General features: G+C 39.4%; 1 pseudogene; it reads right to left on the reverse strand.

The window, feature by feature from the left end:
- Window positions 1-432: 432 nt before the first annotated feature.
- LOC103069057 (60S ribosomal protein L17 pseudogene) lies at window positions 433-2,866 on the reverse strand (annotated as a pseudogene).
- Window positions 2,867-8,833: the final 5,967 nt, after the last annotated feature.

Here is an 8,833-nt window from a genome sequence, read left to right on the forward strand (position 1 = left end):
GTGAGGCTGATCAAGTGAAAAAGAATCCAGTAATTAGCAATAATTGTAATAAAACAGGGAATGTAACTATACATGCTGCAGACATTAAAAATTTAATAGGAGGATATAGAAAACTTTAAGTATAATTTTAAATTTAGCCTAAAAGAACAGATTCCTAGGAAAATAATATTTATCAAAATTTCCACGAGGTACCAACACCTTACAAAGAAAGTATAAGAAAGGGATATTATAAGCTAGTCTCACTCATAAACGTAAATGCTTAATCCTAAAAACATAAGCAAGCTACACTTCTGCTTTTGGTCAAAATAGAATAACAAGGACTAGATTTATCCTCCCGGCCTGAAATAACTGAAAGACCAGACAAAATATATGAAACAACAGTTTTTTTGTTTTGTGTTTTTTACTTTTATTTGCACTTATTTTATGCTGGATTTATTTCCAGTTCATAAGTTTTTGTTTCTTCAGTTTATTCAGGATATCTTTTTCTTCTGTGCAACCTCCTCTTGTGGTTTAGGAGCAATTTGTTCTTTTTCAGTAAGGATCATCTCTGTGACAGGGGGAGTTCATGTATGGGTTAATCCAACTATGAGCTCTATTAGCATGGCAGTGCATCTTGAGGCCTGTTTCCACCTGGATGTATTCAATGATCAGAAAATCTACATCTAAACCCATAAGTTAAGCATTTCTCTTTGCATTTTTAAGCATGTGTAGCAAAAATTCAGTACTCTTTTTGGGCCACTTCCTCTTTGTACAGCCCTATCCACTATTTGGCCATCTCCACCATTGTAACAGAATGGCACACATTCCTTCTAAAGAGTAACATCTTTCAGAAACTTAGGGGCTTTTTAAATATGCATACTACTGATGGCCTGAGCATTTTTGTGAGTATTCTTAAAGTGAACGCAAAGACTCAAATCTCTATTTGCATGATTTTGTGGAGTTTTCTTGCTCAAGTAAATAGTGGACCTTTTTCAGAGATCACCTTAGGATGCTTAAAGGAAGAGCATGAAACAACAATTTTCAAGACACTGGACATCAGGCAACAATGAACAAAATGATTCCTTATAGGGGAAAAAGACACAGTGAATCCTACATTTGTACCAGCTTATTACCTGGAGAGAGTTTCTAGGCATTGCACAAGGAGGGGGAACCCAAGAAGAGTCTAGCAGTTACCCTGAGTTGAAGGGACAGGATAGGAATCTGGGGAGGCTTAGAAGCTAGAGTTCATAGGGCAGAGTACTAGAGAGGAGGGAGCTAGCTGCACAGAGACAACTTTTGAAATCTACAAAGGATTCCCATCAAGTTTTCAGGTAAGTAATGATCAGTGAATATATGAGAGGAAACTACACAAATCCAAGGAAAGAACAACCAGCACTAACTGGAGGGAGCTCAGACAACTCTGAGAATAGTTTCTGTTCCCACCAGTGAGGATGGAAAATCTCATCATTTTCAGGGCATCAGGTAGAATTTTCAAAAGCTTTGCCTCAATAGTGGAGAAATAAATCCTAGACTAAAAAGGAGAAAAAAATTGTTTCTGAATAACTTAACCATGTTCAAAAACAAATCTCAAGAATAAACAGTATTAATAGGAATAAACAATATTCAGCATCCAATAAGGTTAAAAAGAAGTAAACAACTGGACCTGAAAAATACAATGACAGAACTGAAAATTCAATAGAGAGCTTCAAGAACAGATCAGCAAACTCTAAGACAGGTCTTTTGAAATTAGCTAGTTAGAGGAACAATGAGTGAAGTGAAAAAGGGTGAAGAAAGCCTATATGAATTATGTGATAATCTCAAGCAAATGAATATAAGTATCGTTGGAATTCCAGAAGAAGAAGACAGACAGAAAGGGGCAGATGAAGAGTAGCCCCCACTCACTGCAATTAGAGAAAACCCACGTGCAGCAATGAAGACCCAACACAGCCAAAACGAAAGAAAGAAAGAAAGGGGTAGAAAGCTTATTTAAAATCTAACGGCTGGGGACTTCCCTGGTGGTCCAGTGGTTAAGACTCCATGCTTTCACTGCAGGGGGCACAGGTTATATCCTTGCTTGAGGAACTAAGATCCTGCATGCTGTGTGGCATGGCCAAATAAATTAAATAAAAAATTTTTTAAAATCTAATGGCTGAAAACTTCCTAAATCTTGAGAAAGATATGGACACACATACCTGAAGTTTGAAGGACCAAAAGCAAGATCAACTCAAAGAAGATTACCCTGAAACACATTATAATCAAGTTGTTAAAAGTCAAAGACTAGAGAATTTTGAAAGCAGCACGAGGAAACCAACTCCTCATATACCAGGGAACCACCATAAGAATATCAGCAGATTTCTCAGCAGAAACCTAGCAGACCAGAAGGGAGTGGGATGATACATTCAGAGTACTGAAAGAAAGAAAAAAACCCTGCCAACCAATACTATACTCAGCAAAACTGTCCTTCAGAAAGGAAGGAGACATAAAGATTTTCCCAAACAAACAAAAGCTGAGGGAGTTCATCACCACTAAACGTGCTTTACAAGAAGCTGAAAGAAGTTGAAACAAAAGGCTACTAATTAGTAACACGAAAACTTATGAAAAGGAAAGGTAAATATGTAGTCAAATTCAGAATACTCTAATACTATAATGATGGTGCTTTTTAACTCTAGTATAAAAGTTAAAAGGCTATAGTATTAAGGATCTGATGTGCCAGTTTCTAAGAGGCCTAGATTTCCTTCACGCCAACTGCATCGTTCACGGAGATCTGAAGCCAGAGAACATTCTGGTGACAAGTGGTGGGATAGTCAAGCTGGCTGACCTTGGCCTGGCCAGAATCTACAGCCACCAGATGGCACTTGCACCTGGGGTTTTTACACTCTGATACCATGCTTCAGAAGTTCTTTTGCAGTCTATATATGTAACACCTGTGGTCATGTGGAGTGTTGGCTGTATCTTCATAGAGATGTTTTGTCAAAAGCCTCTCTTCTGTGGAAACTCTGAAGCTGACCATTTAGGCAAAATCTTTGACCTGATCAGACTGTCCCCAGAGGATGACTGGCCCTGAGATATGTCTCTAACCCAAGGAGACTTTTCCCCCAGAGGGCCCTTCCCAGTGCAGTCGGTGGGAGGGTGGGACGAATTGGGAGATCAGGACTGACATATATATACATATATACCATGTGTAAAATAGTTAGCTAGTGGGAACATGCTCTAAAGTACAGGAAGCTCAGCTCAGTGCTCTGTGATGATCTAGATGGGTGGGAAGGAGGTCCAAGAGGGAGGGGATATATGTGTACATATAGCTGACTCACTTCATTGTACAGCAGAAACTAACACAACATTGTAAAGCAATTATACTCCAATAATAATAATTACAGCTACAATAACTTGTTAATGGATGTACTATATAAAAAAATCCGAAGTGTGACATCAGTGGCATAAAGTATGAGAGGCGGAGAAGTAAAAGTGTAGAGTTTTTGTATGTGACTGAAAGTAAGTTGTCAATGCCTTACAGTCAAGTGTTATAACTATAGGATGTTTTATGAAACCCTGTGGTAACCACAAAGAAAAACCTCTAGTAGATGCACAAAAGATAAAGAGAAAAAAGTTAAAACATACCACTGCAAAAACAAAAAAGCAAAGGAAGACGAGAGAGGAGCAAAGGAACTACAGAACAGTCAGAAAGCAATTAACAAAATGGTAATATATTTGTTGCCTTTGCTTTTGTTGTCAAATCCAAATAATCATTGTCAAGACCAGTGTCAAGAAGCATTTCTCTATGTTGTCTTCCAGGAGTTTTATGATTTCAAGATTTTTGTTTAAGTCTTTAACCCATTTTGAGTTAATATCTGTGTATGGTGTAAGATAGGGGTCTAGTTTCATTCTTTTTCATGTGGATATCCAGTTTCCCAACACTATTTATCAAAGAGACTATCTTTTCCCCATTGTGTATGCTTAGTGCCTTTGTTAAAAATTAATTGACCATATATGCAAGGGTTTATATCTGGGCTCATTATTCTGTTCCAGAATTATTTGTCTATTTTTTATGCCAGTCCTGTACTCTTTTGATTTCTATAGCTTTGTAATGTAGTTTGAAATCAGGAGGTGAGATGCCTTCAATTTTGCTCTCCTTGCTCAAGATTGGTTTGGCTATTTGGAGTCTTTTGTGGTTCCATATACATTTGGGGATTGTTTTTTCTATTTCTGCAAAAAATGCAGTTGGAATTTTGATAGGGATTGAGTTGAAACTGTAGATCACTTTGAGTAGTATGGACATTTTCACAGTTAATTCTTCCAATCCATGAACACAGACTATCTTTCCTTTTATTTGTGTCTTCTTCGATTTCTTTCATCAATGTTGGTAGTTTTCAGTGTATAGATCTTTCACTTCCTTGGTTAAATTTATCTTTAAGTATTTTATTATTTTTGATACTATTATAAATGAGTTTTCTTAATTTCTTTTTCAGAGAGTTTGTTCTTATTACCTGCCTCTTCAGCTCCTCAATGTAGGCTAATTGGAACCTGACATTCAGACCACAGCTGGGATAATTAGGATTTTATATACGCAGTCTAGCTTCTGTTAGGGAAAAATTAGGAGCTGGTTGTTTTTGCCTAACCAATCTGTGCTGAGTCAGAGGGAATATCCCCTACAAGTGCTTGTGCATCCATATGGAACCACCTCTTTTCTCTGTGGTCTCAGAGAACTTGTGAATGCTAAGCCCCATCATGTCCCACACATAGGTGATTTAGGAGTTATTTCCTCTGGTGGCAGCCATAGAAGGTAGGCTGCTAGATATTTGTCCAAACTCTTTTAAGGAGAAGCTATAGATTTGGTTTCATCACCAGGCATAATGGGTATGGGGTGGGGGAGGTGCAGGAAGTTCCCACACACCCGTTCAGGTTCCCAGATGACTACTGAGTAGTGCCTCTTCGGCTCCCAGGTGCAAGCTAATTAGAGACCAGACCCTTGGGAAGCATCTGGGGAAGTATGCAGTCAAACCCCTTCCAAGGAGAAACTGGGAACCTTGTGTTTTTGCCTGTTCCCTCTGTGCTGAGCCTAGGGATTTAGCTATGGGAAGTGCTTGCATTTCTATATAAAACTGCCTATTAGTTTAATGTAGTCCCATGGAACTTGTGAATGCTGAACCCTTTTAGCTCTCAGAGCTAGCTGATTTGGGAGCCAATCTCTCAGGTGACGGACGTAAAAGTTGAGGTGTTGGATATGTGGAAAAGCTCCTTTCAGGGAGTAGCTGGGGACTTGGTTTTACTCTTGAAGTAAGCTGGGGGGAGAAGGCAGTGGACATGCCCAAAGGCTCTTTCAGGCTCCTGAGAAGATCCCACGCAGATGCAGTCTGATTAGAAGCCAGACCCTTGAACAGCAGCTGGGAACTTTTGCAGTTTAACCCTTCTACAAAAAGACAAGGTGCTGGGTGTATTGCCTGCTCCCTCTGAGCTGAGCCCAGGGGGATAGCTGTGGCAACGAAGTTTATTCTTGAACTTTAAGATCTAAATGAATTTGCCTTACTAAGTTTTGGACTTTCTTGGGACCTGTGACTTTTTTCTTTTTTCCCATTTCTCCCCTTTGGAATGGGAGTGTCTATCCTATGCCTGTCCCACTATTGTATTTTGGAAGTACCTAACTTGTCTGGCTTCATACGTTCACAGCTAGAGAGGAATTATGCCTCAGGATGTATCATAGCTCAAGATTCACATTTATCTGATTTAGATGTTAGTTAGATGAGACTTTGGAGGTGGAGTTAATAATGGAATGGACTGAGACTTTTGAGGCTGTAGAGATGGGGTAAATGTATTTTGCATTCAAGAAGGAAATGAATTTGGGGGGCCAGAGAGCAGAATGTTATGAGTTGAATTGTATTCTCCCAAAATTCTAGGTTAATGCTCTAACTCCCAATATAACTGTATTTGGAGATAGAACCTTTAAGGAGCATGAGACCCTAATCCAATAGGACTAGTGTTCTTGTAAGAAGAGGAAGACAGGACTTCCCTGGTGGCACAGTGGTTAAGAATTCACCTGCCAATGCAGGGGACACGGGTTCGAGCCCTGGTCTGGGAAGATACCACATGCTGCAGAGCAGCTAAGCCCGTGTGCCACAACCACTGAGCTTGCACTCTAGAGCCTGCGAGCCACAACTACTGAGCCCGCATGCCACAACTACTGAAGCCTGCGTGCCTAGAGCCTGTGCTCCGCAACAAGAGAAGCCGCTGCAATGAGAAGCCCACGCATCACAACAAAGAGTAGCCCCCATTCGCCACAACTAGAGAAAGCCCGCATGCAGCAACGAAGACCCAATGCAGCCAAAAATAAATAAATAAATTTATTTTAAAAAAAGAAGAGGAAGAGATACCAGGAGTACACACAAACAGAAAAAAAGCCATCTGAGGATACTGCACAAAGACAGCCATCTGGACTTCCAGCCTCCAGAATTAAATAAATTCTATTCTCCAGAATAGAAATAAATTTCTATTGTTTAAGCCACCAAGTCTGTGGTATTTTGTTTTGGCAGCCTTAATTAATATGACAGCTGAATAATACAGATGGAAATGGGAGTGACTGCTATCAGATACAGGGTTTCTTTTTGGAGTAATGAAATGTTCTAAAAGAGATTGTGGTGATCGTATAATCCTGTGGATGCTATAAACCATTTAATTATATACTTTAAATGGGTGAATTTTATGGGCTATGAATTGTCTCAATAAAGTGTTTTTTAAAAAGCAGTCAGAGAAATTCATCATATTAACAAAGTAAAAATTTTGAAAACATCATCAATAGATGCTGAAAAAGCTTTTGACAAAACCCAACGTCCATTCTTTTTTTTGTTGTTTTTGGGCTGCGTTGGGTCTTTGTTGCTGTGCGCGGACTTTCTCTAGTTGCGGCGAGTGGGGGCTACTCTTTGTTGTGGTGGGGGGACTTCTCAATGCGGTGGCTTCTCGTTGTGGAGCATGGGCTCTAGGCATGCAGGCTTCAGTAGTTGTGGCTTGTGGGCTCTAGAGCGCAGGCTCAGTAGTTGTGGTGCACGGGCTTCGCTGCTCCGCAGCATGTGGAATCTTCCCGGACCAGGGCTCGAGCCCGTGTCCCCTGCATTGGCAGGCAGATTCTTAACCACTGTGCCACCAGGGAAGTCCCCAACATCCATTCTTGATTAGAAAAAAACTCTAGGAGAAAATATTTTCAAATCATATATTTGACAAGAGATTAATATCCAGAATATAGAAAGAACTCTTAAAACTCAACAACAGCAACAATAGTAACACAATTTAAAAATGGGCAAAGGACTTGAATAGCTATTTCTCCAAAGAAGATATACAGATGGCCAATAAGCACATGAAAAGATGCTAACTAATCATTAGAGAAATGCAAATCAAAACCACAGTGAGGGGGCTTCCCTGGTGGCGCAGTGGTTTAGAGTCCGCCTGCCGATGCAGGGGACACGGGTTCGTGCCCCAGTCCGGGAGGACCCCACATGCCGCGGAGTGGCTGGGCCCATGAGCCATGGCCGCTGAGCCTGCGTGTCCGGAGCCTGTGCTCCGCAACGGGAGAGACCACAACAGTGAGAGGCCCACATACCACAGAAACAAACAAACAAACAAACAAAAAAACCACAGTGAGATACCAATTCACATCCATTAGGATAGTTATTACTTAAAACAAACAACAGAAAATAAGTTTTAGTGAGGATGTGAAGAAGTTAGAACCCTTGTGCATTACTGAAGAGAATGTAAAATGGTTTAGCCATTATGGAAAACAGTATGGCAGTTCCTCGAAAAATTAAAACTAGAATTATTTATTACCCAGCAATTCCACTTGTGAGTATATATTGAAAAGAACTGAAAGGAGGGATTTGAACAGATATTTGTACACCAATGTTCCTAGCAGCATTATTAACAATAGCAAAAAAGATGGGAGCAACCCATGTGTCCACTGATGGATGAATGGATAAACAAAATGTGGTATATGCATACAATAATGGAATATTATTCAGCCTTAATAAAGAAGGAAATTCTACAACTTGGATGAACCTAGAAATCTTTATGCTAAGTGAAATAAGCCAGATATGAAAGGACAAATATTGTATGATTTCACTTATATGAGTTACTTAGAATAGGCAAATTCATAGAAATGATGGTTACCATGAGCTGGAAGAAGGGAATGGAGATTTATTGTTTAATAGCTACAGAGTTTTAGTTTGGGATGATGAAAAAGTTCTGGAGATGGATAGTGGCTATGGCTGCACAACAATGTGAATGTACCTAATGCTACTGATCTGTACACTTCAAAATGGCTAAAATGGGAAAAATGTTTTGTTATATATATCTTATCACAATAAAAAACAAACTCCCAGCAATCTAGGAATAGAAGATTAACTTCCTTAATCTGATAAAGGACATCTATGAAAAACCTATAACTGTTACCATACTTGATGATGAAAGACTGAATGATATCCTCCTAAGATTAGAAACAAGGTAAGGATATCCACTCTCACCATTTCTTTCCAACTTTTAATGGAGGTTTCAGCCAGTGCAATATAGGGGAAAAATAAAATAAGAGCTTCCAGATTAGAAGGGATGACAACCCCAATCAAAATCACAGCAGGATATTTTTTTTTGGTAGAAATTCACAAATTTTATATTCAAAACAAGGAAAGCTAAACAATGTGTTGTTTAGGTAAACATAGGCAATAACTATAAAGAAAAACAAGAGAATGCTTAACACAAAAATCAGGATAGTTGTTATCTCTGGAAGTAGTGAGGGAATTCAACTAGGGAGGGGCATACAGAGAACTTCCGGGATATAGAATGACCTGGATGGTGGGTAGACAAAGTATTCACTTTATTA

Source organism: Lipotes vexillifer, unplaced genomic scaffold (assembly GCF_000442215.2).
Source record: "Lipotes vexillifer unplaced genomic scaffold, Lipotes_vexillifer_v1.1 scaffold905, whole genome shotgun sequence".
Taxonomy (NCBI): Eukaryota; Metazoa; Chordata; class Mammalia; order Artiodactyla; family Lipotidae; genus Lipotes; species Lipotes vexillifer.